Here is a 5,882-nt window from a genome sequence, read left to right as displayed (position 1 = left end):
TTTAAACATGACTGCTCCAAATACAAGTAAAGTAGCAACATTGTGGAAAGTTAGAGACGAATTAAATGTTCATGTGCGGAGCCTTGAATCGCTTGGAGTAGGTGGTAAGCAATATGGAATATTCCTTACACTTTTGATCCTGTCCAGGTTACCACAGGAAATCCGTATGGAATGGGCGCGCACGGGAGAAGGTAAAGAAAGTGATCTGGACTGGCTCTTGAGTTTCCAGATAAAAGAAAGACGTGAGCGATCGGATGGGTTTAAAGACGTGCAGAAGACAAGAAAAGAATTAACACAGGCGAAAACCAAATTGATCAATCACATACAGAAATTGTCTTATGGCTTAGAGATGGAAATGTTAAAGTGTCGTTCAGTCCCAAAATCATCGTCTCTCCATAAGTTAAATCCATTTATTGGAAACAATGGGCTTTTAAGAGTAGGTGGTCGTTTACATCATTCCAAGCTCTCGTTTGGCGAAAAACATCCAATTATATTGCCGAAAGGTCATTTAGCTACATTACTGGTTAGATCTCAACATGTTATGTTGAAACATGCGGGTGTAGAGACAGTTATTACTTCAATTAGGAATGAGTTTTGGATTGTTGGTCTCAGACGCATAGTAAAGGCAGTAAAGAAATCTTGTTTGCCATGTCAAAGGTTTGATGCGCAGGCTTGCAACCAAATTACGGCCCCGCTACCAGATATGAGAGTTCAACAGGCTCCCCCATTTACAGTCACAGGTTTAGACTATGCTGGTCCTCTATTTTGTGTGGACTTCCCAAGGGCGAAGTTTTACATCCTCTTGTTTACATGTGCAGTAGTAAGAGCTATCCACTTAGAGCTAACAGAATCTATGTCAAAGGAGCATTGTGTGCTAGCTATTAGACGGTTTGTGGCCAGACGTGGGTCACCCACCATACTGTACTCAGATAATGCAAAAACATTTAATGGCACAGAGAAACAGTTGATTCAGTACTTGGGTACTAAAGCTCCAAAGTGGAGATATATTGCTCCCCGTTCACCTTGGTGGGGAGGATGGTGGGAGCGGCTTGTACGGTCAGTCAAGTGTGCGTTGAAAAAAAGTCGTTGGGATCTGATTGTCTTACAAGGACAGAATTAGAAACTTGCCTACATGAGGTCGAGGCATGCGTGAATTCTAGACCCCATGACTTTTGTAGGGGATGAAGTGGATAGTCCCGAGCCTCTTGCTCCATCCCATTTCTTAATTGGTAGGACTGCAGGTTTTTCTACTAGGGTCTCAGAGACTGAAGCGGCCACAACCCAAAAAGATCTGTGTGAGAGGGAAATGATACGTCAGAGTCGATTAGAAGCGTTCTGGGACAAATGGAGTAAGGATTATCTTAGGAACCTCCCCCCTATGGTTAACAAATTTAAATCCAAAGGTAGTGTAATTGTAGGATCTTTAGTCTTAATAAGGGAAGACAATGTACCTCGCATGCAGTGGCCTCGGGCGGTAGTAGTTAAAGAGTTTACAGGTAAAGATGGCATTCCAAGAGCCTTTCAAATTAAGACAGCCAAAGGATTGGTCACACGTTCAATTCAAATGTTACATGACTTAGAACTAGTTAACACTGATCAGTGTAACCCTACTCCAGAGATTAGTAATAATAAAGAAGGGGTTGTGACTCGCAGTGGTAGATTAAGTAAACCTGGTAAAGTGTTTGACTTGTAAAATTTTAAACAAATGATAGTATAGTATTGTGTTCCTATAATTTAAACCATTGATATTGTATGTTGGGTACACAATTCAAATTGTTCTTTGTTAAACTTCATTACTCATTCATATTTCTTAGAAACTGATCATCTGGTTTGATTCATTTGAAACAAAAAGTTTACAGTAGATCATACATTTATAGTTCTTATCATTATAGTACAGATTAAACATGCATTAAATGTGGCTTGATCAGTTTGGTATAGGCATGAATCGCAAAGTTTCTCTGCTCTATTGTATAGGTTTGCCAAGCCAGTGGATTGTATACAGCCTTAGGTTGAAATGGTTGGTTGTATACAAGGTTGTAGTTTACACGTAGCTTGAGAAATGGTTACATGGTCATCAAGTTAATTGTGTATAACGGATTTGCATTAAGTAACATATCAGAAGTTGATATGTTCATGGTTAGGAATATGTATTATGTATTTGTTGCTCTCCCAAAAATATTGTTGAAGGTTGAGATATTTCAGTAAGACATATGTTTAAACAAGTTGATATATTGAATTGATTTGCAGTTTGACGTTTATGTAATTGAACGATATATAGTTGATGACCTGAACCAAGATTAGTAGACTTGGGTATTGGATACTCCAATAGGTGGGAGAATGTTGACGATTCTTGATGCTGCCACCTATAGTTGGATTTTTGGATGTTAATGGTGCCGATCGGTATCTTGCTCATGCTATGTAGTTATTTGGTATAGCAAGTGAAATAAAGCTTATTGTTGCATAGTACAACCGTCTCACTGTTTTATTTGGATTGTCTTTGTGGAAAGTCCGCAAAATGGGTTGAGAGCGAGATATCTCTCACAGCGTAGTGCATAAATCAGCCTAAATGAAAAGTAGGCTCAACTCTAAATTATTATTTATTTTGGTAAATTTCATATGTTAAAACATTACGTCAAAAACTTATAGACCCTCTTTGAAATTGGAACCCAGTTAACAGTGCTCGTTCTGCTTTTGTAAAACAAGCGGCGGTAATACCAAGGTGGGCACAAATGATAATACTTTAAATTTAAAAATAGATTTTTTGTGACGATTAATTGTTAAAACTGTACGATAATTTATCATGTATTTATGTATAATAATAATTAAAAACGTTTGAATTTCGATGAATTTTACAATATTCGGCCGTGGTTATGTCTACTCCGAAGTGATGGAACCAATGCGCTCATTAACAACTTGACGTAACATCGGAGTAGATGAAGCCACTGTGTTAAAATTAATATTAAACTTTGAATCAATTTAAAAAACAAAATGAATTAAAAAAAATTCTATTGAAGGTGGTTAATGCCATTGGGCCAAAAAAAAAAAAATCTTGTGTTGACCATGTTCTCGACCTCGTAAAATTGTTTCTAAATAAAAATAAAGGCCTACTACTACAATTAGAAATAATTACATTCGTTTATAAAAAAAAAAAAAATAGGCCTAGGTCTGCATCTATAACCGGGCCCGACGTTCGTTACCTTCGGTGATCGGACGCAAACCGGTGTTTTCAACGTGGTATGGCCGTAGACAAAATAGCACCAAGAGTACAAGTCTTCGATTAGAGCTTTATGATTGATATTTCAAGTGGATGAATGATACTAAATATCGTAAGAGCTATCGATGCGCTGCTATTGGTCGAATCAATTTTTAGAAAACAAATATGGAATTAAATCTAAAGCACTCGGTATCCCCAGGCGGTCTCCCATCCAAGTAATAATCGGGCCCGAACTTTCTTAACTTCGGTGTTTGCACGAGAACCGGTGTTTGCAACATGGAATGGCAGTAGACAAGCGAGCACCAACACCACAACACTTCGATCATCGAGCTCATTGAATGATATTTCAAGTTGTTGACGTGTTACTTAGGAAAATATTGTAAGAGGTATCGATTGGCTACTGTTGGTCAAAATTTTTAGGGAAAAAAATGAATTAAGTTTACAGCACCACGTATTCCCTTGCGGTCTCCCATCGAAGTACTAACCAGGCTCGACGTTGCTTTTCTTCGGTGATCGGACGAGAACCGGTGTTTTCAACGTATTATGACCGTAGAAAAGGAAGTATCAACAGTGCAACACTTCGATCATCGAGCTCATTGAATTATATTTCAAGTTGTTGACGTGTTACTTAGGAAAATATTAAGAAGACTATATGTTTTGTTTCAACATTATCAAACAAATAAAATTCAAGTTAACAAAATAAGGAGGGATGTAATATCCTTAAGAAGTGTTGACCTTATGTCAACTACGTCATCTATTATTATTATTATTATTATCATTATCATTATTATTATTATTATTATTATTATTATTATTATTATTGTTCTAATTATTATTATTACAGTTATTATTATTATTGTTATTATCACTATAATAATAATAATAATAATAATATCATAATAATTAATAATAGTGGATTCGATGTCACATCACCATAAAACACAAATTACTCGATCGTCAAAGCTTCACAATTTTAATATTCAGGGTAGCCGCAATATGCAACTATAAAATGTGTCATTCAAATAATAATTCATCTGCTCACAGTTTTGAAAATTCAAGGTTTTCCCCTCTTGAAAACGGTCAGGTAAATTTTTCTCATGTCTTATTTTATGTATGTTTACAAATTGTTATTGTTTTATGTATGTAAACAAATTGAATAATTGCATACGATTTTTTTTTCCATGAATCAATAAATTTTTAAAAAAGAAATGGGGGCCCGGGGATTATCCCCTGGGAAAATTTTGATTCCTAGAAGGCAGGAAATAAGCTTTCCCGACACTGGAAGTGTGTTTTAATGACGTTCTTCAAAATTTTAATTTTCTTATTGTAACATAAAAAAAAAAAACAAAAAAAAACCAGCTCAAGGGTCCTGAAAAGTTAGGTCTAGAATTGTTTTTCTTTTTTTTTTGTTGGCCAAAGGAGGGGTCAGGACCCATTACCCCCTCCCCCAGATCCGTCAATGTGAATCGCGAGAAAATTTAACTCGGTTGAGGACTGGATAAACATTCTCTTTCCCATCCTTCGCTCTTTCATTTCTTGCATTTCTTTCCAATCATACAAAAATCTCCAGACATTATATATTTTTTGCCAAAAAGTGGAGGGGGGGGGTTGTTTGTTAAACCCTGTGGGTGAAAGTTTTTTCCAAAAAAATAGGGGGAGAGGCGTACGCCCCTTACATCTAATCCCCATTCTAATATTTACAAAGGGCCCAGAAATCAATTAAGCCAATCAGCTGTTGAATGTATAGGTCTCACTGTCCTGTATAGGACCCCAATGGCAATAAATCGTGCTTTATTTAGGCTAGCTAGGCTAGGGTAGGCCTAGCCTAACCTAGATGGGACCCTATCGCCCCGCCTAAGGCCTAGGCTAGCCTACCTACAGCATTGAAGATCACCAGTGTTTAATTATTGAATATAAAAGTTCTATTGAATTAAAGTATATTGAATTAAAATGTTCTACCAGATTGAACGATCAAACTATCATCTGTTGAGAGAGATAACGTTACATGCCATCCTGTAATGTTGGTGAATGTCTAGGGGATCATCTTAATAATTCAATACACTGCATGTGGAGAGCTGAAAACTAGCTACAGTGTACTTTTGGGCTGTGATACCTACTGTGCAGGGATCGTCTCAAAAATTCAGGTTATTTTTTTTTAACTAAAACGAAAATGGTTTTTCTTGCTAATTTTTCCGGGCAACCTGGCAACATGAGTATAAATAGGCTAGCCCGGAGCGCGGTGTTTTTTTTTTTGTGTGATATAAGGGGGGGGGGCGACCCTTATACCTTTCATAAAATTAATAGGTAAAGTTTCACTAATCAAGATCAAGCACTTCCGAAAAACTTCAAACTTTCAATGAAATGGTGTGTCTTTCAGGCTATATCACCGTGCCTAACAAAGAAAAATTACGTTTGGACTCAAGTTTTTAAAACTGTCACTTTTGAAGAAAAGTGCTTATCTCGCCGAGTTGAGCACTTCGTGCAAATTTTTGACTTTCCGCCATATTTTAGGTACTGTTCCGAAAAACTTCAAAACTTTCAATGGAAGAGTGTGTGTTTCAGGCTATCTCGCCGTGCCTAACAAAAAAAAAATTACATTTTGACTCAACTTTTTAACATTGTGACTTAAAAACTTCAAAGTTTCAATGGAATAATGTGTTTTTGAACA

The 5,882-nt window shown here is 36.7% G+C and overlaps 1 pseudogene; it reads right to left on the bottom strand.

The window, feature by feature from the left end:
- Positions 1-3,650: 3,650 nt before the first annotated feature.
- Positions 3,651-3,769, bottom strand: LOC117125304 (annotated as a pseudogene).
- Between the last annotated feature and the right edge of the window lie 2,113 nt (positions 3,770-5,882).

This window comes from Anneissia japonica, unplaced genomic scaffold, assembly GCF_011630105.1.
Source record: "Anneissia japonica isolate Jap-2015-1 unplaced genomic scaffold, ASM1163010v1 scaffold1269_len45266_cov215, whole genome shotgun sequence".
NCBI classification, from domain to species: Eukaryota; Metazoa; Echinodermata; class Crinoidea; order Comatulida; family Comatulidae; genus Anneissia; species Anneissia japonica.
Note: the sequence above shows the minus strand (reverse complement) of the source record. Positions and strands in the feature narration are given on the sequence as shown.